The following is a 27,570-nucleotide window of genomic DNA, read 5'->3' on the forward strand; positions in this document are numbered from 1 at the left end:
AAGCACAAACTTCATCAGCCAACACCAAGTTAAAATATAAACTCACCTTTCATTTCTGTTTTAAGGTAATGTATAATTCAGGTAGAGCTAAGGGATACTCACACAATTTGCCGTTAAAATGTTGCCCAATAGATTCTGTGGTAAATAAATCTGGTAGAAGGAAAGCGAAAAGTAGACAAGCAAACCACCACACTGCTACTACAGCTACAAAGGGAAGTGCACAGGTTTACAGATCAGTAGGAATTTGGGCTTTTCCATCATGCCTGCGAAACTGAAGTGGAAAGACGGCAAATGAAGCAGAGTGCAGAGATACTGCTCAGCTATGGCAATGGAAATGCACATTCCAGCCATCAAAGGGATCTGGTTTGCACTTGTCTTGATTTTTTCTTCTTCTAAATCATATTATGTCTTTTTTCAACTCTATTTTATTCTCTTGCATTGGGAACAGCTTCTGGTTTTAAGATGACTTTCATATGAGTATTAAGAGAGAGATTTTGCTCACTAAATGATACATGAAGAGAATAATGATTTCTGATCTGTATGTCCTATTTTAGCTATTTCCACCATCAGGAAGCGATGGGTTGACCTACTTGTGTGTTACAAAAATAGCCAAGGATCTTTAAGCAAAATCAATGCCATTGAGTGGAATGGAAATGGAGAGGTGCAATGTGCTCACAGCCTGAGCCCTTTGGTGCCCATCCCAGCACTGCTGTCAGAGCACACCCTCTGTGTGTGCGGCCCAACACAACCTGGGCATTGCTGAAAATCTCAGAAACTTCTTTTTAAAAAGTGTCATTCAAGTTCTAGGCTGAAGAACTCTGCTGAGGATTTTGGTGGGCATCACTCTGTAGGCTTGAAGATCCAGACTGGAGGCAGCAGATCTGGACCCCCGGGGACCCTGTGTGCTTTCTACCAGAAAAGCCTGATTTTATACCATTCCTTCAGCCAACAGAGGTTTTGGTGCTTGCTTTATTTACAACTTGAATCTTGGTGGTGCCAGTCATTTCTGCAATGCTGATAACATGCACAGATTCTTTTACTGTTTCTATCATCATAACCATCGACAGAATTCTATGATTAAATTTGTTGTACCTCCTTTATTTTGCACTGTTTGCTGTTAGCCCTGGGATGAATATCAGACACTCTGCAGGGAACTGGACTTTCTGTGCCACTATGACGCAGTTCACTATCAGAATGCTCAACTGAGTCTCAAAGCCTTTACAGAGCATAGTAACTTCACTAGATGGCAGTGGAGAGAAATATTACTTTATATCAATGTATTTTTTAATAGGAGAGGGAAACATCCCAGCAAGTCCTGCAGTCTGTTAGTGCTGTGTTAACACTACATCACAAGACAGCAATTCTCTCACCCACACAAAAGTCCAGGGGGTCCTGCCCAGCTAAATCCCCAGCACTAATGCAGAGAGGCAGGGAGCAACGTGCACTCCTCTTCAAAGGGTTTTCTTCTCATAACCTCAACTGTACCACCATCTTTGCTGAAATCCCAGGATGAGTCAAGTTCCAAGAAGAAAAATTTTTCAAACTTTCCTGAGAAGTCAGAGACGCTGTCCTTCAAAGAATCTTACCACTGATGCCATAAACATGATGAAGAAAATGAGTGAAGAGTAAGAATGAGAAAGCAAATGGTTCAAGGAGTTTTGTGAGTACTCTGCATTCAATAAAATCCTTTTCATTCACAAGAACTCCTTACAAATACATGTTTCTTGGGAGAACTTTATGTCCCTTACAGATAACTCAAGAAACAAAAGCATAATTTTTCAGACATCTGACAAAACTCCAAGCTGAAATACTTGAAGCAGCAAGTTCTGTAACTTCTAAGGTTCAAAACCTTCAAAAATTCTGCCTTTTGAATACAGAGAACTGATGCCTGCCAGTCTTTGGAAATTGATACACCTGAACAAAACTGAAGAACTAATATGGAGTGGATGATTTCAGCCAAGTGCATTACTTCAATTAAGAGATTATCAGTAAACTTCTCTAGGAACCCTGGAGTTGTCTGGCTTTATTTAGAATGTTCAGAAAACACAAACTATCATTTAGTACAATAAGGAGATGGAAAAAAGTTTGGTCTCTTCCAGCATAAGATGTCAAGAAAGATTTTCTACAGCTTGTTTCTTGCTGTGGGAGAAATATTAAAAAAACCCAATTCACTGCCTAAATCACACTTCTCTAAACTATTCTTGCCTTTATCTTAACAATGTCCAAGACTTTCCCCTCAGAGAGCAATACATTGTCCTCTGGCATCTCAGCTGCTCCCTCACCAAACTGTTTGCAATAGCAAGCAGAGATTCAGGATATTGAAAGTGCTGACAAAAAACAAACCCAGTTGTGTTGCAAGTGACTTCTTGACTTATGCCTGCTAAGCACAATTCAAAGGCTTGAACTTTTAAAGGCATAATTCTCTCGATTTATTTTTGTGTAAATATGAGCAGATGAGAAACAATTCTTTATGGCATTTCAATCTGTGAGACTCTCCTTGCTTCTCCTTCTGACTGGCCATTGAGAAACAGAAATATCTGGAGGTGCAAAGCCCCGGGGTTTCGTTAGTGACACAGGGAACTGGATTCTCTGCATCTCACACACAATACACGAGGCTGTCAGATAAAGAACAACTTGTTGCCTAAACCAGCCTGATCAAAAATAAATGCCTGCCTCCCAAGCATCAAGAGATGGAGATTTCTAGGAAAAAACCTAATTTCAGACTGGTGGATTCCCCTAGACATAGATATTGTAAATAAACACTATCATTCGATGTATTAGTGGAACTAAATACATTCAGTAGAAACACAAAAGACCAACCTGACAGAACAGTGATGCCACTTGTGTTCACTCCAACCCCAGTCACAGGGAAGTAATTTTCTTTTATTATTAACATTAGGGAGCTTCATGTTGGATGCCCTGGATGACACCAATATGCCATGAGACAGTCAGGTACCCTGGAAAGAAGCCAGAAGTCCTCTCCAACAGCCTACATAATGACAAAACAGCCCTTTTAGTTTATTTATTGCACTCATTCAGTTCCTCTTTTTAAACTCTTTAATTTCACCTTACACAAAAAGCTCTCAACTGCAGAGTAAAGAGAACTGTTACACCACGTCCTTCCCACTTTCTCTCAAGCACACTCACAAATCACGGCACTGTGGATTTGCCTGGAAGCTGTGCCATCATGTTAGTTTTAATTAAGTAGCCTTAAAGTAAGTGGCCAATCAATATTGATTCATGTGGGTCTCACTGCACTAAGTCATCACAGTGTCCGAAGGCATTGCTGATGTGAATATAATACCCTGGGGCTTGGCCTGCCCACATTCATGCCAAATGAAGATTAAGAGTGAAAAGAAAATACTCACTGAGCTATTTTCTCCTCTATAATGTGCACCTGACTGAACACAGAGCAGAATTCCTTCCTTTTCAAAACTGTACAAGTATTTCCTAGTCTGTTGAGTTTGCATTTCATAGCTGTGCACAGCAATTGAAGTTTGTACTACCACAAAAAACGTCATGACCTGCGTTTCCTGAAGTTTAGGAGGAGGACTTGGCTGATGGATACTGGTTAAGTCTCACCATAAGCTGCACAATGCACTGCTTGCAATGAGGACTGGAAATTGCTGTATGATAATGATGGCAATACAGCATTACAATAAGAGGTTCTCTTCCTTATCAACTTCAAAATATAACTGTGTAGCAATCAATTAAATGCATTATTAGGTTGACTGGCACTTGCATATCAATATCTAAATGAAATTGATCTAACTGGGAGGAACTTTCTCTGATTTTCTAGGACTTCAAGCCTGTTTCTCTCTTCTCTAAAGGGAAGCAAGGGATTAATTGTCCCATGTCTACAGGTGATTTTTTTGCCACAGCCTGCCTAATTAGCTGACATGGGCCATGAAGACTATAATTTATTTTAAAGCTCTCAGTTATCACCTGATAGGTGCACAAGCTATTTTTATCCCCCACCAGGCCACCCCAAAGACTGCTGAAGTCTGAAGCTCTAATTTAAAATTACTGCATACTTTTACAGCAAATTATACTATGCCTTGATGGGGTCCTGCAGCTTAAATAACAGTGAAACAGAGCTGAAGACAGAGTGCCAATTTACAAACTAAACTCAGGTTTTATACATCAGTAAATCCATGACCAAAGTGGATTACAACATAAAACCCTGACAAACAAGTGGTTACAACATAAGCAGTGAAATAAGGCAGTATTTTTGTTAACAATCCCAAATCAGTTCTCTCCTAGAAACATATTTCATCTCAGCCTCTCTTTCCTGCTCAGATTTGTATTACCTTTTCTAGCTAATGTTTAAAAAGAAGTTAATTTGAGTTACGGATGTATAAAGCTTATTTAGATTTTTTGCTACCCCTTTCTTTCACCAGCCATGAAAATCTGCAGTGCTGTGCTGCTTGCTACAGGTTGTAGATGTGAGTTTTCAGCTTGTACAGTCACACTCTTTGTGTTTACTACACAAAACAGTTCTAACAGTATGTGGGAATGAAAAGCCCTAATTTTTGTGGAATCGAATGAATTGTGTAAATTTTACTTCTGAATTGCTTTGGAAACTTGAAATTGTCACATAATTAAGAAAGCCATTCAGATGTCTTTCCAGTCTTTCATTTTCTGGCTTTGATGCATTTGCCACTGGGGTTTTCACGGAATATTCAGCTTTCCATATGGTTTCATTTACATTTCTAACATGAGAGACGCAGTTTGCCATCGTGTGGAGCTTGGGTCTCAATTGCAGGTCACATCTAACGAGGGGACATCTAGAAAATGAAAAATTCCTAGCACCTCTGTGGTTAGCCCTGCTGAATAATTCCTGCAGTAGCTGAATTTTGCTGTACAGATGTTGGTAATTTGCTATTGAAAACCACCAGTATCAAACTGTCAGAGTCAAGAAATGGCTTTAATTATTTCCTCCCTGGAGCAGTAATGGCCATTACTTGAGCACTGCCAAAGCTGGAATGTGTTTGTGTGGGTGATTTCTTAGCACATGGAGTGCAGGCAGCTTTACCTGCACTTGCCAGCCCTTTGCTCCCTCCTTCTGGAAGGAGATTGCTTCAGTCAGGGCCAGATCATCTGGAGACCACCTCCACGAGCTTTCCTCCTTTTCCCTGGCCACCAAAGACTAACATTGTTTTTCTGCTTCATTGAGTCATGAAAATAGAAGATAAATCACACAGAAAGTCCTTGGAACTAAGGATAAGAGGAAAAATCTTCTCTAGAAGAGAGTAATTAAACAAAAATATCAGAAGCTACAGGAAATTTGATGAGAAATTGTACTGAGAAAGAAGGTGAGGTCAGCAGGGCTACTGAGGGAGTCTCCTCCTCACTCTGCATAAACACTGCCTGGGCTCTCCCTTCCTCCAGCAATGGGCACAAATAAAACCACAGTCAAAACCACACAGCTTAAAAAAATACATTAAAATTCAGGAGCAGGTAAAAATATTTTTACCATTTTATAGCAATTTCAACATTATTCTCTCTCCTTCATCAAACAGATCCAAACCCCAGAAAAATTAAAAACTGATGTTAATGTGAACATTTGCACAGGAGCCTGCAAGAGGCTTTGGCTTGTGCTTCCAAAGAACTAAAACTCCTCCAAAGTAACTCCTGGGCTAGGACTTTCTATTCCTCATTCCCATGCTGTATCGATTTGGGAAGACAATCTAACCTCTGCACCTCCGAAAGCTGTCCTGTCTCTGAAGTGGGATAAGGCTCCTCTCTCTACGTAATTTTAAGGACAGAGAAATGCTGAAGCAAAGTTTTGCTAAAGTCTGGGGAAATTTGTCTCCTGGAAGGACAGAGAACACTGAGGGTGTTCCTGCAATATCCATGTGCTTGGCCAGCAGTGAGCTGCTGTTCCTTTGAAGTGCTCACTTTGGGTACTTGTGCACGTGGAGCCAGGGTGTGTTTTCCCACATGCAGTAACCTTTCCTTCTGCTGACTGTACGGCCCAGTCCAACGCCAGAAGTGTGGCATTGATGCTCTCTGGGTTGCTCCCGAAGGAAGAAGCAAAACATGGCTTATAAAAAACACGGAACACAATAAGGAAAACCAGTCTAACAAAATGTATTGGAAATACTTGCCAGCCTAAAAACCTTTAAGTCATTAAGAGCTTACTTCTAAGTCATGCAGCACGTTTGCTATTAATTTATCTAATGTTTTCAAGGACTAGGAAGGAAGAGGTCAAAGAATGTTTTAACTACACCTGGATTTTCCTAGAATTTTTAAAATTTCCTTTCTTTTTAGGTCAGCAATAAAATTTAAAAATATTGAAAAGACAAAAAGAACAGAGAAACAATTAGAAAAATGGGATTTCTTCACACCCCAGTGAAGTCAAGACTTCCAGGTTTTGTCCAGCTTGAGAGGCATTAAGGTATTTTTTCAACCAAACTTGTGCAGTGAATACTTCTGTGAGGTGATCACTTCTAATTGCTGCTGATGGTATCACACCACAGCAGAGACACCCAACACCACCTGTCAGCAGCAAAGGCTGACTGATTATTAATGAAAGAGATTCTAATACTGCTGAATAGAGGCTGATGATCAATAGGTATTAAAGTTCTGCTGCTCGCCCTCCACGACAGCCAAGGGCATAAATAATAATGAGTTCTGAAATGCTCCCCGGTGTCTCTGCACGGGCTGTTCTGATTGCAACAGGCACTTCTTGTGTGTGGCACATCTTAACCATGAAATTGATACCTACAGACAGAGTTTGGTGTCATCACCATCCAGCTCACAGCTGAAACTATTTTGGAGTTTTGTTAAAAATGACAAGATTTGATGAATAGAGATTAATGATTAAAAGGCTTCAGCCTTTCTAAGTCCTCACACAATGTGATGGCAAATAAGTCTTCAAAGAGATTTATTTTTGTTCCTAGCAGCTGGATATCTAGAGCCTGCCGTTCCTGAGGGAGTCCCAGAGACCCACTTGATGATGGGAGTGTTTCACAGCTGTAAGAGACTTGGATTGTTAAACAATGACTCGAGCTGTAACATATTTTAGTGACTAGACTCTGCAAGCCCTGAGGTCTCTAATTGCCTGCAGGCAGCCTGCTTATCGCTGCAAACCTGGAGCTCCCATCTTGTAACATGAGGCAGTGAAAGCCTGTCTTGAACATGGAATTCAATTACAAGGAAATGATTCCAGAAAAAAACCCCACCAACAACACACCTTTACACCCCATTTTTCTGCTGTCAGAGGGGCAGGTGGGCCGGGGGCTCATTGACATCAGTAAAATGGATCCTTATTATCACTTAAACAGGAAAGCTGGTGTGAAAATTAACTGTTTTCCTTACCTAAAGACAACACTTATTTACAAGGCAATTATTCAATTACAAACACTTCCATTTTGAATTTGAATGGAAATTAAACTTGGACAATGCCAGAGGAACATTTGGGAAGACACAACGACAGAAGTATAGCTTTTGTAAAGTGCTTTATAAGCCATGTGCACATTTAAAAATCACTTTGAAACTCTCATCAAAGATTTAATTATGGGCTCTGTACTGATCTGTATCACCAGGCCTTGATTATTTCTGCAAAATATGCTACATTAACTTACACATGATGGAAATGTAGATTTAAATAGCTTTAAAGTATTATAATTAAAATTAAATAACCATAAACAAAATTAATGAATAACATTTTCTGGTTCATAGCCCTAGTTTTTAGGGAATTTATTCACTAGCTGATTAGAATGCCAAAAGTGGTCATTTTCATATGTAATCAAAATCTAACTAAGCAAAGTTCCAGTACAGCCTTGAAATTTAAAAAAACTTACAAGTGTCTTACTTTGATAGAAGATAAATACATTAATAACTATTTTTAGGAGGCAAAAAATCCTCAGGAAATCTGGCATATTTCTAAAATTTCTCTAAAAATTATTTAAGACAGTTTCCTAGATTTCCTGTTTAGTTTGCTTTTAATTCTGTAGCAAGACATTCTGGGGGATATTGTTCACATTAAATGCATTTGCCTGAAAAAACCTAATCTTATTCCTATTTCAGGCAGCGACAAAAGTAGAATTAATCTACAAAAGAAATAGCTACAATTCCCCCTGAAAATTAGTATTTTTTAGAACCTCGCACCTAATTGCCATGTGATAAAACCTGGTGTGACACTTTGGGTCAAGATGAAGCAGCATTTCATATACAGTAATGTATTATTATTAGCCTGTTTTGACATGTTTTAGTGCTATGAATGTTTTTGGTTAGTTATTTCAGTGAACATCGTGCTATTTTGCCTCGGCCTCATACAGCACTTTGTCACAAAACAATTCAAGTTCTACTTTGATTTTTTCCTTCCCCAGAAATACAGATTATTTGGGATTTCTGACTGACTGTACAAAGAATAATTTTCTTGTACAGTGCCAGTAATTTACAGGCACCCATCACGTTTTAAAGGCAGAAATATTCAGCGGTTTTGGATTTAAAAAAATGCCAATAGTGACAATTTTGAAGTCATTAGTTCTGTGTCACTGTGCCAGAAATCAGACTGCTGGCAGTGTGCACGTTCATAAGGGAAGAGCAACTGAGGGAATATGGAGAAACTTCAGCTCTGAAGGCAGCTGAGATCAATGTGTAAGAATTGGCCGAGTAAAATAATAGAGAACAAAAAAGTGATTCCTATGAAAGAGAAGAGATACTTTAAGTGAAACCCACTCATTAAAAATGCCACTGCTCATTTCCATGGAGTAAGTAGAATACCTCATGATACTCTGTGCACTTGAAACGTATTTACAACAAAGGGATGTGCCAGGAGGAAAAATGACTGGTCCCATTTCTCCAGGGACAGTGCCAAACCCAGGTTTTTCCCTAAAAATGTCTTAAATTCCTCAGAAAGAAAATCACACTTACGTCTTTCCTGCAGTAATCTGGCACAGTTCTTTCCTGTGTAATTCTTGATAGAACAGCCAGGGAACCTTTCTTCCTAGCTGGGAGTGAGGCTGTCACCTTCTCAAGAGACTGACACCCAAGGCTGCTCAAAACTGATCCTCCCTCCTTTGCAAGATCTTGACTTCTATAAGAATGAAAACCAAGAAAAATCTCACCCATTTGGGGATGAAGAAATGGGGGAGCTTCTTTTTTTCCTGTGGGTGACTCATTACTGCAAGTTCCAGCAACTGTTGGCCTTCAGGTGGCTTTTCCCCTCAAGTGTTTTAAGTAGAATAGATGTAGATAATGATGAATTTAATTACCACCTGAAGCTCTTACAGGATCAGGTCTGGAAGGAAGTAGATTGCAGTGTGTCCTCAGCTGTGGAATGAGAGACAGGTGCAGGCTTAAAAAAAAAAGGCCTGTTCTAATCACTCCTCTTCAATGCAGCTGGTTTAACAAGAGCACAGAGGTTTTTTTGGACCATGCTTGGAAAATGGGAATTTCCATCTCTTTGTTCTTAATGTACTGTGCAGAAAGGTCACTTATTCTGGCAGTGGCTAATATGTGACATCTGAGCAGCTCCTTAACAGGGTGAATTGCTGTAGTTCAGAGGTATAAATAGCCCCAGCAGCACTCACCAGCCGAGGAGCCGCTCAAAAACGCTTCTGGTTAATTTCCTGTTACCGGGTTGGTCTTCCAATGCCTCTAGAGAACCTCCTGGCAACGCAGCAAAACCCCATTTGCAGAGTGGCATTTCCACGGTTTTGCCTTTGATTCCCAAGCCAACACTTGATGCCTCCTATTGATCACATTCCCTCACCTCCGCCGGCGGCCTCGGCAGGGAGCCAACTCGGGACCCTTCCCGGTGCAATCTGGACTGGGCCCCCATGCAGATGAGCTGTGGCTTTAATGCCTCCTGTCCACCATCTGCTCATTTCTCCCCCTGTATTTGTCTGTCTGTGGAGTCCTCTCCACGTGTGGAAGGACTTTGTGCCCTTCTTCCTCTGGCACATAGGGCTGGAGGATATAAATATATTCCTCCTCCACTTCCAAGTGTACATGTGTGGCTCTTAACTCTTAAGGGATTTCTTGCTCAGCAGCATGTGAATGACCAACAAACACGGATTAAAATCCCCTGTTAATTTGGAGTATTTTTTGATAATTCAGCTTTAAACACAGTTCTAGTGCATGCAGCGTTTCCAGTCACAAGATTCATTCACTCAAAGCAGTTGCAGAAAGAGGTATTTGAGCAGCAGAACCCAAAATTCACATGGCAAACCTCGGGGTAAGGTCTTTTTCTACAAGGTTGTAATATTAAGATTATGAGCTCAATTTTTCTGACACCCACAAGTTCAGATGAAGTGTAACTAAACTCACTGATGGAGAACACCTACTGTCCTCAGGACACGCCAGCGCCAGCAAGTGATGTAGTTCTTATATCCATGTGTACAGCTGAGATGTTAAAGTTAGGGAAGATGGAAGCAGCTGGAAGGCACAGGAACAGAAGATTCTTTTAGCACTTCTCTCCTGAGTCACAGTGACCACCCCCAAGCAGGCCAATGGAGACAGGCCAGAGGCAGGACCCTGAGTCGGTGGTTTAGGTGCAGTCCTTGCCACCCCTCTGCTTCCTGGATGTTAGTTCAGCATCAATGCCCTAGGAAAGCAAGTGGCAGAGACATGGGTAAGAGGGCAAAAAGGAAAAGACAGCATTTTATGTCATGTTTTGGGCCACAAAGTGACAGTGTGGAGATGGAAAAGCGTTCACGTCCCAACCTGCCTGTACTCCATCTGTTTGCAACAAGATACTCAGTCCCTGTGTAAAGCAGAGGGAAAAGGGATGGGTTTGTTTTTTTATTACACATTCATGTAGATTTTGAAAGGAGGAAACCAAGCAAGCCAAAATTAAATATAATTTTCTCTTTTTCCCCATAGACTCAGTCTGGATGGATGCCAAACCACATTTCGGAGGGGTGAGAAAGGCCCAACATCTGCTTCTGGTGTAGCTGTTTGTATCTTTGCTCTAAGAAAATTAGGTTTGAAATAATCTCAAATTGTCTGACACCTGTATCCTATTAGAAGTGACACATGGAAACACCTTCAGCGTACTGAATTTAGCACCATGTCAACAGTTTAAAGTGAACAGGAAAAAAAATGGTGAAAGTCACTGCTTCCCAGTTTCTGCTGGAGCAGATCTTGTGTCGTTGCACAGGATCCTACTGCAAGCCGGATCCATAAACGTAATGGGGTTTGAAGCAGTAATTATAACATGGTTTATGTCCCTGGCTGTAGCTGGAATTAAATTCTGCAATGCACCTCGAGGTGACTGGAGGATTTTGAGCTCAGTGCAGGCACACCTGTGGGCTGGGTGCCAGCCAGTGCATAGGACACGGACACACAGCGATTTCAGGGACATTTTTTCCTTTAGCTCAGGTCTGGCAATTTGCATCTTATGGGACTAGCAAACAGGGATTCATTTTTAACTCTCTTCCCAAGCCTATGTAACCTCCCACTTGCAAATTCCTCGCTTTTAGGAACAGATCTGGTGACCTTTTCCCAGATAACACACTGACAATAAGATCCAAGTTATTCTGAGAAGGACATTTGTTGAAATTCATAAAACTTTATGACTGCTATAAAATTTATACTACCTAAAAATACACTATCCATTACAAAGACGAATGTCTTCCCATTCATTTTTAAACATGTTCCTTGGAGAACTTTGAATCAATCTGTTTTGAGAGATTGTTTTTATCTTAGTCTGCAAGTAAAGGAAACTCTTTACTTTTTAAATAGTATTGTTTGTCAGCAAATTTGCATCTTCAAGGAGCAATATCTAGAGTCAATAACACAGGACGAACTGATTTTTAACATGAGTTATGGCACACTAATAGAAAACATGTTAAAAATAGAAAAATGGCAATAATGGAAAGACAGACCAATAATGTTGACCCATTTTCTAGAGAGAAACATGCATGCAAGACCCTGTAACAAGAAACTGTGTCAAGTACAATTCAGTCTTTTTTTAGCCCCAGGACACGCCAAATGCACTTCCTGAATGGTGTGGCACTGGAGACACTAAACAATGGATAATATTTAATATTTTACATGTGCCCACAGCTGAAAAATACCAGGGAAAACCTGGAGAACAATGAAACTTGTTTGAGGTGAAATTTATTCTAAGGGCACTTTACAGAAATTTCAAGCCTACTTTCATTTGTTATCAATAGAGTTGAGTCACTTCTAACTTACTGGCTTAACATGACATAAGGTCAAAGTCTCCTAAATGCTTTAAGACCTATTAGTGACCATTTTCTTACCTCATACATGAAAACTGCCTTATAGCTTCCTTCATAAATGGCCCCAATGCATGGAAACACAACCATCAACACTTTCTGATTTATGTGTTATTCAGTTCATCTTCCTAAAAATTCATCAACCTGGAAAAATAAAAGGGTTGTTCACTTTATACTTTCAGTGGAAAATGTTTATGACAATATGATTATGGAGAAAAAAAATGCAAGCAGACCCAAGTATAATAATATATAAATGGACATTTTCAATGCTATTGATCTGGGTTTTTTCCTAATTTGCTTTCTGGAAGGCTCATATGAAAGCAACCAAACCTATTCACTAACTCAGTAAACTCGTGGCGCTGCTCAGAGCAATGAAAGTTTGAATTCCAACTGAATTGGAATTTCAAGACTGGTTCCCAGAGTTCATTTGGAGAATAAGCATGTCTGAGTAGGGCTGTGCTCTGCCAGCCAAGCTCGTGCTTAGTTTTCACAGAATAAATTCAGTGTGTGTTTATCTGGCAGAAGTTACTCAGCCATTTTGAACACATTTTGACCACAATGTGTTATCACCAGCAGAGATTTTTCTCCACTGAACATGCAAATGTAACTTTTTTCTGAGAAAATGTGGTTTTGTTGCTTTCAGACACAATTTGAGAGCGGATCACTCATATGCTGACAATATGACTAAATGTTGATGTTGGTTATTTGGATAGTGGTCCCATAACATACTGCATCTATCAAGCAATTACCTTGTCACTAGCTCTTTAAAGTCCAGAAACATGGAAGTGCATAAGCATTTGTTGATCCATGTCATTCCCCACACCAATAACTTGCAGCTGGAAACCAACAACCTAATTTGTACCTTGTTGGGCCACAAGACGTTCTGAGAATTCATTATGCACAGGAAATCCAGACTTCTGAAAGTGTTTCTTGGCTGATTCTCTGGGCTTCCGGTCGATTTTTACTGCACTCGAACCCAGGGATTGCATCCCTTAACCTATAATATTGAACTTACTCTGAATTTGGATAGTGGTTTCTGCTGAAACAGGACTGAACTTCAGCACATATTTTTCCTGACATAGAATGGCTGATTTTTAACTATGATTATATACAAAATCTTCATCATTCTTACCACAATAAAGTAATTAAAGAGCTGAGAAAGAGAAATCCATCGATGACATGAAACTTATTCCTTCACTTCTGCTCTTTCCTTTTTTAAATGACAACTGCTTGGAACAAAGATCCTGCTCCTCAGTAACATAAAAGCAGCCAGTGTTAACTTGTCATTCTAGCAGGAACGGTAACAGCCAAAATATTAGGAACCACATAATGTCATTTGCTCTATTATGGTGTGTTTGGATAGCAACTGTAAAGTTGCCATTTTTCACAGCTTTTCAGGATTTATGACGAAAACCCCCACCATTTTACGGTTTTCATTACCACACCATTTTTCTAGTGACTTTCCCAGATTTTGCTAACAGAAATAACAACACCCCCTTAAGTCTGACATGTTATTTTTCCAAGAGTGCAAAGGAATACAGACAGAGGGCTCTGTCAGCCCTAGTAACACCAGAGTTTTCAAACATTGTAGGGGTCTCACGAAATTGAATTTAGACATGCTCTCAAATGCCAGCAGTTACAAACTGCTCCAGAGCCATCCCTGACTGCGCAGCCTGTTGGATTGTGCCTGTAGATAAGGGATGGACATTACCACTGGCTTGGCCAAGTGCTTCTGGTGCAGTGCTCAAGGTCACTCCCAAGCCCACCTCTGCACGTGCTGGGTGATGAACGGCCGTGCTGGGCCACGATGATGGGCCCATCCTTCTGGCAGGCAGTGACCAATGCTGAGCAGCTGGCTGCAAGGCTGCTTCATCTTCCTGCTGCTCAGGGAGAAAAAAAGAAAAGATAAAGGAAAAAGCCCACTATTAGAAAAGATTTATCAGCAAACGTAGCAGAGCCATGCTTGACCTCCATATCTTCTCTGGTTTCCCAAAGGCAGCACATGTAAGGTATTTCCTGTCTTTCATGTTACTGGCTGGAATGCATCATGAAGCCCAAATTTGCAACCTGCTGTCTGTTTTAGTCATTAGGCATGACTTTCTTTGTCTCTTGATACAAACTACAGCCAACTGTTCACTGTTGTAATAATGCACAATTTCTTCAGTATTCCCCCTTCTCCTGGACAAATAAACAAAAAACCCCAGCCAGGCTAAGAGCTGCAATTCAGTCATCAGCCAAGGCTGCTGTGTCTTACAGTACCCTATTCCCACATCAGCACATCACACTCCGCTCTAGCTCCCCAAAACATTGGTCACAGTAGCCCCCACCTGTTATTCAGGGGCCAAAATTCAAGGTTAATGAACAACAATTAAAAGTAGCTACTAGACTTCAAACGAGCTTATCCCACAACACAAAAGATGAAGTTTACTGGCTGCAGCTTGGTTCTATATTCACTCATCTGTCAATAACATCCAAGCATTGTGAGCTATGTATTATTTTTTAAAATTATATCCACTCTGCAGGAACATACCACAGGTTATTAAACTACTGTATTATCTTTGCCAGTTGCTGTATCTTGGAACAACGTTCTCAAAACAGATAATCAGTATTTCAACCTCTGACCATCTTCAAAATCAACTGAAGACAATTTTTAAGGACATTAAAATATACATAGCCTGTAAAATGCAGTTCTGGTTATGCTTTGATGGCCACAAGTGGTACACAAGTACTGGTTATGCCTTTGTTCCACTAATATTATATATATATTTCATAAATGTGTTCAAAATGAAAGAAACTCCTAGAATTTCTGACTGTATTTATAACAAGCCTTCTGCAGGAGAGAAAAGAAGAAATAAAATAGGTGCACATGACATACTGATACCTGATTTGAAAACTGGATGAGAGGGATCTCACCCTGACAGAAAATGACCTGTGGGGCTGCTCTGCCACTCCAATAATAAAAGCTTACTCCATGAGGAGCAAAATTAATAGAACTTGATTCCCTGCTTATTTTTGTCCCATAAGTCTCCTTCCAGTGCCCTAAGCCATCTACTCTTCATGGGAAGGTGTGGATACCTGCTGTGGTCAGTGTGGAGCTGGAGCCATGGGCTGGCCCAGCAGCTGTTGTCAAACCCATGAGGTAATTGATGGGTTCTGCTGGTGTGTCAGTGTGGGCACCAACAGGAATCCTTTCCTTCTATCCAACTGCCAGTGCTCCTAGACATCATAGGCAATTAAGGTGATTAAATCCCATCTCAGCTGAAACTGCTGAGCCCCTTCCAAGGTTATGAAGGGGAGACTGCCCGGCAGACTGAGGTCAGACCATAGCAGGCTGCCCTGGTAGGTTACGAGCAACCCATTCCTCTCACTCAGTACAAATACCCAAACCCTCACAATGAGAAGTAAACCAGCCTTTGATTGTGTTTCACAAACAGTTCAGCAGCTGCTTTTTAAATTATAAGACAATCAGATTTTTTTTTTATAATAATTTCACATCAATCACTGCAAACAAGTTGAAAAGACCAGAAGGTCAACTCATCTGTTCATCTCCAAATGCAATTTTGTTATTTATCTATGACTCTTCTCTGAGTGAACACTCAGGAACAGGCTTAGTTGTTTTCAATGGTTTGGAATTTCAAGACAGAAAACTTAAAGACTATCTGCCAGTTTTATCCTTGTTCAGTTAAAAATGTTGGTCTGAAGGGAGGGAAAACACTGCAATCAGTTCTTCTACAACAGCAGTTTCACTCTTTCCCTTTTAGGAAAAGTTGCAGGATTCCAGACATGAGTCACCTCTTTGGAAGAAAAGGATGGAATATTACCAATATTTTTGTCCAGGGGCTTCACCAAGAGGTGGGAGACTCTAATGGAAAGTGTCTGGCCATGCCATGCATCTCCCAGTCTCACTATTTCCAGCCTTTTCATGACAATACCCATTTACTTTGGAAGCTGAGGGCTCTGGTGGAGTAGGGATGCTCAGGCAATTTGTACCTTTGTGTTCCCAGATGCAGACCACACTGTGCAGTTCAGACCCTCAGCTCTAGATCAAGGGCTGATAGCCTAAATCATTAAGTAGAGAATTACTTTCCTTATAGTCTGAAGCAATTAAATGACTCTCATTACCTATTTTAGTTCTGGATTTTCTCATTAGTTTTAAACAGATCCTAAAAAGATCACTTTGGGGAAGCTTTCATAGTGAGAGTTACAAACATCTTTCAAGCAAGAAGATCCTTGCTAGGAGGCATTTTCCTTTAGTTCAGTCCATTAAGTATGTCTGAAAGCAGCGAGCAGAATAAGATCTGCCTGACTGACAGACAAGGCAGGCTATCTTATTAGCAGAAGTTATTTACCTACTTGATGGCTCATGGAAACTTGTGTTCCCACCAGTCACAGGAGTTAGTTTTGCAGCTTTGTGTGTGGTTAATAAAACCCAAAGAATACCCGTATCTTTAGACTATATGACAAATCCTTGTCATAGACAGAAATGTAACTACAAACTTAAGTATTTTGACAGAACTTGGAGCCAAAGTAATGCCTATCTTCCATAAATTGCGTAACTCATATGAATTACTCAGTGCCCAAAGACTACAGCCAATTTGATAAAGTAAAAAGTACTCTCTGTTTTCATCGAGAGAAATACAACTGGGCTGAGGGGCGAACCAGACTGGCACATGAAAAATCACTGTGAGGAAAAGCACTACCGGCCTGACTGCACCTCCCATGGGATTCAGTCAGCTGCCTGTAACCATGAGATTGGCACGGCTTAAATTCACAGCTTTCCAGAAGGATGAAGTTCGCTCCCTATTCATCTTTGCCACCATCTAAAGAATTAAGAGAGTGGCTGGTGATGAAGAGCACATCAATCACGTTTATTGTGACAACCATGACTGTTATAAAACAGATACGCTTACAGCACATGCTAACCTCCCCCATGCTTTTTCTTTCTTCATTAAAGAATTGTTGAACATTCAGTTCAGGTCCCCTGGGACACATGCCTAGGAAAGTCCTGATTGCAGGAATAAATCCGTTTCAGGTACATGCAATAGGAGCTGCCCATAACACACTATTTGCAGGTATGGGTCTAGGTGTAGTGCTGTTCTCACAGCCGAACTCATGCAGTTATTTCTTACAGAATGGCTTTGAACAGTCTTTAGGAACAACCAGCTGTGTACAAAAACAGCTAACAGAGAGATCTATCTTTGATGTAGCTCAATATTTAGTCCATCTGAGTATTTATCCTTTATGGTGGAATGGCTGAGCACAGGGAGCAATTAGGAAATTTCTGAACCAAGGTCAGCTCAGGCACAGTCAATATGAAATTAATGACAAAGCTAATATTCAAAGTTTACAAATGGGCTAAGGAAAGAACACAGAAGAAATGCCTGGGGGCTGAAAAAAATGGGAAGGCTTCAAACTAGGTAGTTTGAACTGACACACAAACTCTTGTCCTGAAAACAACTTCTTTCTTGACACTGTGAGCTGTTACCTTTGTTCAAGCAGACAGCAGTGGAACAAAGGCTGTAGCTGCCCCTTACCTTTCCTAGCTAAAAACGTAGCCCGGCTTTATTTGTTTCCTGTGCTCCAAAGTTGCACTGGGAAACAACAGGACAATCTTGCAAAAAAATGAAAGTGAAAATTCAGTTTTCAGATTAGTTTCTTACCAAATAAAAAACAGGCTTCATGAAGCAAGGACTCACCAGTAAACATTTTAGATGTACCTTGCCACTGACGAAACCGGAGAGGACTCAGTTTGACAGACCATGGGGAAGAAAGGAAGTGTCTAGGCAAGACAACCAAAGAAAAATGAGTCTCTAGACGTTAAACCCAAGTTATTCTCCCTCATGTAGAGACAGAGAATCAGAGGCCTAAAGTAAATATTTGAGTCATCTGATCCACATGCTATAGCCACAACTCATGAGGTATCTGCTAATTACAGCTTTGAAAGATGCCATGGAGTGACACAAGGCAGCCCTAGATGTATTTAGTTAGTTTTACAACTGAGGAGCTTAAGAAACCCTTGGGTTCTTTCCTACAGTCAACAGCTTCAACAAAGAGCTCTCCATTAATTGCAACCACATCTTGTCTATTTTTATGTATGAGAAACACTGTAGTCCTTACAAAAACCATAAAACAGCCATTGTCATTTAGGGATGCTATTAATCAAGGCGTTCTCAAGTGCTTCCCCTTCTCAGCTCCCTTGCCTAGCTCTCAGCCTGGCTCTCAGCCTATTGGTTTTTAACTAAAAGCAGTGTGGCCATGTGCAGCCCTTGCAGAAAGCTCAGGATTTTATTTTCAGTGCAGGAAAACACTCAGTTGTGATCCCTCTTGCAAAGGGGACACCCTGAAGTGGTTGCAGGCATTCCCAGCAACGTTAATGACCAAAAGAATCAATCTGACAAAAAAGACTGAAAATACCCACTTTGTTCTGGAAGTACCTTTCATATTGTTGCTTCCCTCCTCCGCTCCTGTAAAGTCAGTGCAGCAAGCAAAAGAGAAGCTGAATTCTTTTGGCGCTATCCCAAACAGGTTCTTTCTGGGATCCTGGAATACTTAAGACTCAAGATTAAGAAAATCTTTCCAAGGGTTAAGGTTAAGCGGCTGCCTAATGAGGCTGAAGGGTTGTCATTATGTAAGCACAATTTAGACAAGCCTCTGTTAGGAGTACTAGTGTAAAGATTCTTCTTTGGGGCAGGAGCATGGATTAAGTGATATCCTAAGATATTCTGGCTATTTCTGGATGCTCTACAACTCAGCAGCTTCCCCTCCCAAGCTACCACCTGTATTTTAACAGCCTTCTGTATCATTTTTAAACTCCTTTACAATTCTCCCAGGAACTCTGCACAGACATACTTGCAGCCCCTGAAGAAGACTGAAAACTCAGTTACTTAGTAATAACGAAAGAAAAAAAAAAAAACCACCCAACCCCCAAATGGGATTGTTATCTCATCGAGAAGTAAAAAATGAGGTAGAAGACACACACGAGAAAAGAAGATACCAGAGCCCCAGCAGTAAAAATTACAAGTTACAAGAGCAATATAAATCATGTTAGCAGGTTGGCAGAAACCTGACACTTCCAATTCTGCAGAAAGGTATTATACACATCTACTGAACTACAAAATCAAGACTAGTTCTGCCAGTTTGAGTCATGGCCAATTCAGGGAAGTTGCAAAGCTGATCTCTTTTTGAGTCCATGTTAGACGCCTTCACTCTGCAGCAGTTATAGTGCTGCCAACAGATAAGCTTTGAAGCATTACTCTGTAACACTTTTCAAGGTGTCTAGAAAACAGTTAAGTGTTGGAGGAGTTTGGAGTGCCTTAACTTCTTTTTTTCCCCCTTCTGACAGATAAAGTAGGAACTTCTTAGCTCAGATTCACTGCTTCAGGCTCCTAGTTTGAGATGTGCTTCTGAGCCTTGTCAGCAGCAGCCCATAGCCAGGTCGCCAGTTATCAGAAACACAGAGAAGAGCGCCAAAAGGGACCCTGGGTAGTCCTTTCCCCTGCCCAAAAGATCAAGCACACAGGAAGAGGATGGCTGAGTAGGGCAAGCCAGCAATAGCATGGTTCATCCATGTGGTTTTATGGGGCAGTTAACTTTTATTACCTGGTAATTACTGAGGAAGGCTTCAGACAAGCTGACTCTACAGCCCACATGGCAGCAGACTTGTGTGGGCAGTCAGCTCACAAAACTCATGCTGCAAGACTAATGTTTCAGAGGGGAAAGCCAGTCCATTAGGAAAGCCAAGTTCAAGAAGACAGTTTAGCCATATTTCAGTAGTACCAGTAAAGAATACAAATACCAACTCTGAAGTTAAAAGAAAAAAAGAAAAAAACTGGAAAAAGCAGCCAAAGAGTAGGAAGAAGTTACAAGGTACAACAACAAAAAGTATGAAATAGCTTAAAAAAGGCTGGAGGGCAGGGATCAGATGAAAAAAATGTGTCTGTGAACAGAAAAGGCAAAGAGTTTCAAAGTTGAAATGGGCAGGCTAAGCTCCACGCTGCAGAGCAGACACTTGTTTATGGCATCACCCCTGAAGTGGGTACAACAAGGAGGAGTGAGGAAGAGGGAAGAGAAGGCCTTAGGAGAGTTAAAAAGAGTAAATACTGAATGTGCTCATTTTTTGAAGGAGAAGCACCACGATCCAGGGGTACAATGGCTGTTGCTTTAAAGCAGTGGGTATCATAACCAAAGAAGTCACTTGATATTTCCTCCTCCTTTACTGTTCCTTACTGTGGTACTATTTCTTCACACAGTCAGTATGTGTGAGCAGAACACATGAATACTTGTAAAATCAGTGCATTCTTCTCTGTAGAGGCACTGAATGTTTGTGAAATGAACACTTTGGTAAACCTCAGGCTGCTTTCTCTGAACTAATGCCAGTTAACAAGTTTTGATCCTCTATACCTGTTTTAAACTTTATTTAAATCTTAAAGCTAAAAAGATATCAAACAATCCTGAACCATGTGATAAACATATGCCAAAGTCATATAATTTCCAATCTCTTCTGTTCATTCTTTGCAATAAAAAGCAAAAATTACAGTTGATTTACTGTGCACTCAAACATTGGGAGACTCCAGGAACATGTGGGATCAGTTTAGGTCAGGATAAAAACCCCATAATTTAGCTGAGAGCAGCTTCCAAACTAAGCTCATATTTTTTCAGACTATATTTATAGTGCAGTTACTATGTGCCAGTACATCATTAAATGTCCTAAGAACTAAACCCACCCTATTTTTTATGGGGAGGGTTTTTTCCCCTTAAGTCAGAAATACCCATTCCAGTGGAATTCTGCAGGAACCAGCAGCACTCCCAGCATTCTGCCCCCATCCTTCTCCAGTCCTGATGACTGCTGAGCTGTCTGCAGCCTTTTCTTGTTGCTGGTAAGAGCTCACAGTCTCCTGTTCTCACTTCCTAACATGCCCCTTGGCCTGGTTAGAACCACTGCTCCCCTGACCATTTGGAACTGGCAAGTAGAGCTGGCAAAAAAGCAGAAGAGATTTGGGTTGAATATGAGTGTCTAGTTCTACTAGCAGCACATCGGCCTCAAGGATGCTGTAGAGAAGAGGGAGGGATAAGCTACCAATGCACGAAAGACAGAAAGAAGGAAACGAAGGAAAGAAGGAAGGAAAGAAGGAAGGAAAACCAAAAAGCCCAGGAGCTAAAAAATGCAGCCCTGAACCATCCATGCTGTTTGCCCAGCCTACTGCCCAAAATTCTGGATGGGGAGAGAGAGGACTGACTCCCATTTCCACCACTACATTTGTGATACAGAGCTCTCTCTTGTGGGGCTGCTCTGTCTGCATGACAGATAATGATGCAATTGTCAAACCTCCTGGTTCCTGCTCTCTGTGCTCAGCCACATGGTCCTGTTTCAAAGCCTGTTTCCAAACCTGCTGCATTAAAGGTGCAAACTGAGAAGAGCATTGTGTAGGAGACAAATTGGCCATGCATCAGAGATCTCAGTTTAATGTTCTTACTAGAGGAATGGTGTGTTTTGATGAATGTTCAGAGCTGAAAACTTAGCCTTATCACACAGAAGTTGCTGTCTGCAGGGAGAGGCATGGGGAGACTAATGCTGCCTGGAAAAGCAGCCAGCTGACTCCGTATCTCTCCCAAACAACACTGGGACATGCTGAGCTCAGGAAGCAGTGGGAGAATGAGTAAAATCATGTCACAGACTAAATCAAGAACCATTCCACTTTGCAGGGTCTACAACTGTTGCAACACCCACAAACACAAAACACAAGCTGAAAATGAACTACTGCAAGTCTCTTTTTTTTTTTCCTCTCTCTTTTCTCTTTCTTTTCTTTTCCCACTTGAATGTGTGCAGAAGATACAGTCTGAGTATTAGATGTTTTTCTAAGAAGAAAATGACAGACCCAGAAATAAATATTCTGGGATTTATGGAGCCAGTGCACATACAGTGGCAGGAAACTTTGCCAGGTTGCTGTAAGCATTCATGACATGGTCTCGAATGTCTGACTGGAAAGCACTGCAATATTCAGTGGGATGGACTGAAAGGCAGCCAACATGGCAAACATCTTGGGTGCTTCTACGCCAGTAATTACCTTTATCAAACTTTAACTAGTGATGTCAAAATATTTTCAGCTTGTAGTCATGAACTGGACAACAAACACACAAGTTTGCTACTTCACACTAACATATGTTTGGTCTCAAGAGGTTAAGCATTCATCTGTTTCCAAATCATTTTTTAAATTTAAAAAACCCCCCAAAAACAACCCCAACCCCCCCCCGCCAAAAAACAAAGACAACAACAAAAACCCCCAAAAAACCCCCACAACCTTTTTATCCCTGTCCATGCTGCTGAACCATGTCAGCTTGCACACAAATTATGGCTTTGTAGGACTTCTTATCTTTGATATTTCTCACACCATAATGGCTCCAGTGTAGACCTGCAAGTTAAAACATAGTTTTAAGCATGAATAACAAAACTGAGCCTTCCATCAATATGGATTTGTTGACAGGAGGAAAAAGGCTTAGACACACAAATAACATTTTGGCTGAAAACAAGTTGAGCTTGCTGTGACACAGACAGCGAGGGGACAGCAATCTTTTGGCTTTGCAGAAACAAAAGAGAAATAAGGACTAGATTTTTAGCTTCACTTTCAAACTCTGACTTCAGACCCAATTTAAAAAAATACGGTTAAAATTAATTTGTGAAGACAAACAAACCTGAAGTCAAGCACAACTCTCTCAGCTGATACCATTATAAGGGGCTGTACAATTCTTCTGATAGCCCAGTCTTAATGACATCATGATGTCAGCAGGTACATATGTGAATATGGCTTTTCAACCTCAGCATTGAGAAAACCAATAAATTAAATAAGCTAAATCTGCCAGTGATTCTACAGTACCTTCTTCTTCTGTTTATTAAAGCAGTCAGAAAGGCAAGAAAAAAATCAAACCCACAAATCCTCTACCATTTCCTTACTGAGCTACAGTATATTAAATCACAGATATGAGTCAACAACATCATGCTGCTGGGAAAAAATGGAAAACCATTGTGGGAAGAATAAACAAGTGTCATCTGTAGAACACATGGGAGCAACACTTGTGTTTGGCTTGGTGGGGGGAAGAAGGAGGCTCAGCTGCGGGCACCACCATCCCAGGAGGATGTGCACAGAGCAGACAAAACCTGGAGAACAAGGACAAGGACAATGAGGGGCCTGTAAGAGAAGAAGGCTTAGGGCTGGCTGCTTGTTCTGAAGAGCAGAACCCTAACCCCAATCCCTTTTGTGGTGGTCCTGGGACATGTGAGGTGCAGCTGGGAGGAAGGAAGGGCTTCCTCCACACTTCCAGCCCCTGGACAGCATTAAGCTCTCTGAAGAACAGGAGTGTCAGAGACAAGACCAAGACAAGCACCCCTGCTGTGACTTTTAGTGTAGCAGGGATTATAAATTTGTGCAACACAATTTGGCTAATTTCTGAGAAGTTCATCATGATCTTGCTGTGTGTGCTTGCTCTGAGTTTTCTTACCCCACTGACAGAGTGAGTGCTCAGCACTTCCTGCTGGTGTCCACCTGGGCCTTCCTTTCAAGCTGCTCCACTTTGCTCTTCCTCCTTTCTGTTTACTGTTACTGGCTCATCAATGGTTTGCCCGTCTTTCTCCTAAGCCTTCCCTCCTGGATGCTGGAAAATGTGCTGGGTTCCCTTTGCTGACTCAGAAACATTTCCCGAGGAGTAGATAAAGAAACAGGAGTAATCCAGCAGTTGCCACAGACTGACCAGGTTGCACAGAAGGTGTGCTGCAAATTAAACAAACAATTCAGTTAAAATAAGTGGTAGCAACTGAAACTGCTTGAAAACACAGCAGTGCTATTTTTAAGGGATTATTTCTTTAATATTTTAAATAACAACTTTGCATTTCTGTGTTATTGTACAAAGTTAAAATGCTTCCAAGCACCACTATTCACTTGAGGCAGCAGCATTCCCATTTGAAATTTTAGGCAAACAGAGGGAGAGAGTATGGAGAGAATGAGGAAAGTCTTTTTTCAGAATTATATGTTGATAAATCCAAAAATAGAAACATTTTCCAAACAAATTTTCTCCGTGCAAGTATCCCAGTTTCCCAGCAACTCTGTCAGTGACATAATGCTAACTTTGTGGGAAAGCAGCTCTGGACAAGAAGCTAAGAGATTTTTAGAGTCTATTCATAACCCTGCATTTGCATTTGATAAATTGCTTCATTGTTATAACAGTCCCCCTTTAACGTGATGATTGATTCTTCTTGTTTTACACAAAAAAGATTTGGTTTAAAATGCTAACCTTTCAGCTAATCTTTATCTTTACATCAGAAGTTCTGTCAAAATGTTTCAGAACTTCCAGAAAGTTGTTTAGGTATTTTCCTTGACTAAAAACCATTTCACATGGGATAAGTTTCTCTACATTTTATATAGAACTGGCACTAATTTTATAGCGTGATTTTAATAGGTTTAAAACTAAATCTTTAATTATCGAGACAATTATTTAAAGCTAAAAGAGAGTGAGCTGTAACACTGTTGTAGCCACAACAAGAAATAAAAAATTTTGTATTTTGGTGTTTTCAATTAATATTCCAGATATTTGTCAATTCCCCAACTGCATTTGCAATTTTTTGAAAGAATGGCACAGGATCCAAGTTTCTTCTAATTTATGCAGTCGTAATTTTTTTTTACATAATGGAGTTATTCATACCAACATGAGCAGGACCACACTCTGAGCAAGCTGGATCTTAAAAGTAAGTATTCCAACCAAGCTAATGCCAAGGTGAGGGTTTCTTTAGAACTTTTGGACAGAAATTCATCTGGGCAGTTCCTCTGCCACAGTTTCAGCAGCAGCAAAAGGCTCCCCCAGCACACTCCAAGCTATGCAGGCAAGCAAGGTGAGCAATCAAGTGCAGATCTGGTCTCTGCCAGCATCCAACAAGATTTTTATCATGGCACTTCTCGTGAGAGGCACAACACAGCCCAGCCCCAGGGTATTTAAGAAAGAGTGGCCTCCTGTCCCCTCCTGTGCAGACCCATCCAAGCAGTACCCTTGGGAACTGAGGACACAGCAAGGATCCTCCACCTGCAGCCTGAGAAACACCCAGCCCACACGTGCTTCAGTTCCTCTACATCCATTTCTACTTAAAATTCAGCTTTTCCCCAAGTAGTCTGTAAAATTTTTCTCCACTTAACCTCAAATTGCCTTTCTCCCCTGCTCATAACTTGAGCTGAAATGAAAAAAAAAAAAATAAGCTTGGCTTGTATTGGAGCGTCAAGAAATAAAACCAGCTTCGAAACAACTGCAAAGCGGCAGAAGCAGGTTTCAGTGGGACTTCTAATGTGCTGTGAATTATACTGGTGCTTAATTAAATTACCTTGCTGAGTCTGGGCCCAAATTAATGTGAGACACACTCCTCAGTGTTTATTTGGGTTGGGTAATTAAAGTAAGTAACAAAATGAGGGTTTAGAGCTAATGTAAATGAAAGTTTCAGGAATTAAGTGTTTCTTCATTCAAGCACCTGGCATAGCCTGTTTGATGTATATAGTGAACATACCAATAGGTGAACAAAATTCTTCAGGTTTCTTCTGCTACAGAAACCAAATAGGGCAATTCTTAAGAACCAATCCTATCCCATCCTCATCCATTTGTAACTACTTCATTTCAAGCCATTAAATGACTTTTTGTGTCTCTTTTGTACCCCCTGGTTCTGGGTTCCGTTGGAAGCCAACAAGTGGAAGCATGGGCTACTTACTTACTTACTTACTTAAAGCCTGGAAAAATGGGGAGACTTTGAAAAGGCTGGTTTCTTCTTAAGAACGGGATGAAATTTCACACTGGTTCTTACTGAAACCAGTTCACATATCCCAGGCCTTTCCTCTCCCTACCCCATCTCTCCCCCACCCACGTAATTTGCCCATTTATGCATCAAATCTGGTATAATAAATCAAACTCCCTAAAGACCCTGAACCCATTTCCACTCCATCACACGAGGGCAACTCCACCCGGGGATGTGAAACGGCATCAGGGCAGTGGAGAATACGCTTTGCAGTATTAACATGAATTAAACTGGAATTGAAAATAAAGACCCCTGAACAGAGTTTCTTTTTGCAGCACTCATAAAACCTGCATTCTTGGCAGCAGCACCCAAAATCTGGCTGGTGCACTGAAAGCAGAAACCCTTCCTCTGGCTGGTGTCGCCCCTTTCCTTCCCAGGGCTGCCAAGAACCACAGGTCGCTGCTGGAGGGGAACACCCATCAAGGCCTCTCTCAGTTTGGGGTCCCACCAGAATGAATATTATTAGCTCAGGAATACCAATTCATCTGCCAATGTCCTCAGCTGATGGAAAAAACGGATTTGAACAGAAAGGAGTGGATGGGGGAAAAAAAGACTGGTAAAGTTTTGAAGTTTTCAAAGGTTTTGTTTTGATGTAGAGTTCAAGGCTCCAATAAACCTTTCTGCAAGTTTAGATGAAACTGAAAATGTGATAAGGTAAACTGTGCTTTGCTGGAATAACCAGAATCTATGGACCACACTCATTTTTACTGAAGGAGATTGAGTCGGTGCAGTAGCTTTCCTACACGAAGTTCTTATTGACGTTTCTTTGTTGTCACTTGTATTTATCATCCACTGTATACATGCAATTCTGAAATCCATCTTTTTGCAATGGCATCTTGTACATGATTTCTAGTGAGACACCAGTGAGGATTCCCATGACTAGCTTCATAAAGCAGCCTCTGCTCTCCCACAGGACAGAGAGGAACGATAACACCACTCAAAGGGAATCTTGAAACTCTGCAGCAGCAGCTCCTAAGAGGGAAAAAGTACCTGATGATTTGAAGGGCTTCTCTTAAGTTTCCTGTAACGTGGCATCAGCCATCAGAAGACCTGCTGGGAGCTCATCAGGCCCCCACATGCATCATTACTCACAGTACTACATTGTTATGATCTTCCTACAGCCAGCACAGGCAATGCCAGTAAATAAACTATGGAAGCTAAACCACTATTCCTTCAAGATCTAGGAGGAGAAATATTGCCGCAGAGGGATCGTTGTCTACTGTACCTTAGCGGTACAAAAAGTTTCACTGGAAAAAACACAGATGTTGAAGAGAAAGCTAAAAACAAAAAAGGGGACTCCAGAGCTGTTTTATCTGGATTGCTGTTTCTGGAATTCTGCTGTGAAGTCTCCTGTCAGTATCTGGAAACTTTTTAGACTCATTAGAGTGATCTAACACCTTCTGCTAAACTTGAACTCTCTTCAGCCTGCAAACAACTCTGTAGGGCCAGACCTGCCTTGTTTCTTCCTGTCCCAAGGAAAACTTACTGAATACCTGGCCTTTCAATCTCATGGATATCCCAAGTGTCCAAAGCCCTATCATGTAGTATCTCTTA

The 27,570-nt window shown here is 41.0% G+C and overlaps 1 long non-coding RNA gene across 3 annotated transcripts in view; it reads right to left on the reverse strand.

Annotated features, from left to right (window-relative positions):
- LOC120409976 overlaps nucleotides 1–27,570 on the reverse strand; it is a 112,211-nt gene that overhangs the window by 35,148 nt on the left and 49,493 nt on the right. For 2 of the 3 annotated variants that reach the window (XR_005601871.1, XR_005601869.1), the window contains exons 13-20: nucleotides 23,691–23,959; nucleotides 22,496–22,606; nucleotides 17,894–17,976; nucleotides 13,330–14,077; nucleotides 13,060–13,194; nucleotides 12,222–12,341; nucleotides 8,884–10,558; nucleotides 2,821–2,989 (exon numbers count right to left, since the gene is read on the reverse strand). This is a non-coding gene — a long non-coding RNA (uncharacterized LOC120409976). The remainder of the gene's footprint in view (nucleotides 1–2,820; nucleotides 2,990–8,883; nucleotides 10,559–12,221; nucleotides 12,342–13,059; nucleotides 13,195–13,329; nucleotides 14,078–17,893; nucleotides 17,977–22,495; nucleotides 22,607–23,690; nucleotides 23,960–27,570) is intronic. The other variant, XR_005601870.1, reaches the window with a different exon arrangement.

Source organism: Corvus cornix, chromosome 4 (genome assembly GCF_000738735.6).
Source record: "Corvus cornix cornix isolate S_Up_H32 chromosome 4, ASM73873v5, whole genome shotgun sequence".
NCBI classification, from domain to species: Eukaryota; Metazoa; Chordata; class Aves; order Passeriformes; family Corvidae; genus Corvus; species Corvus cornix.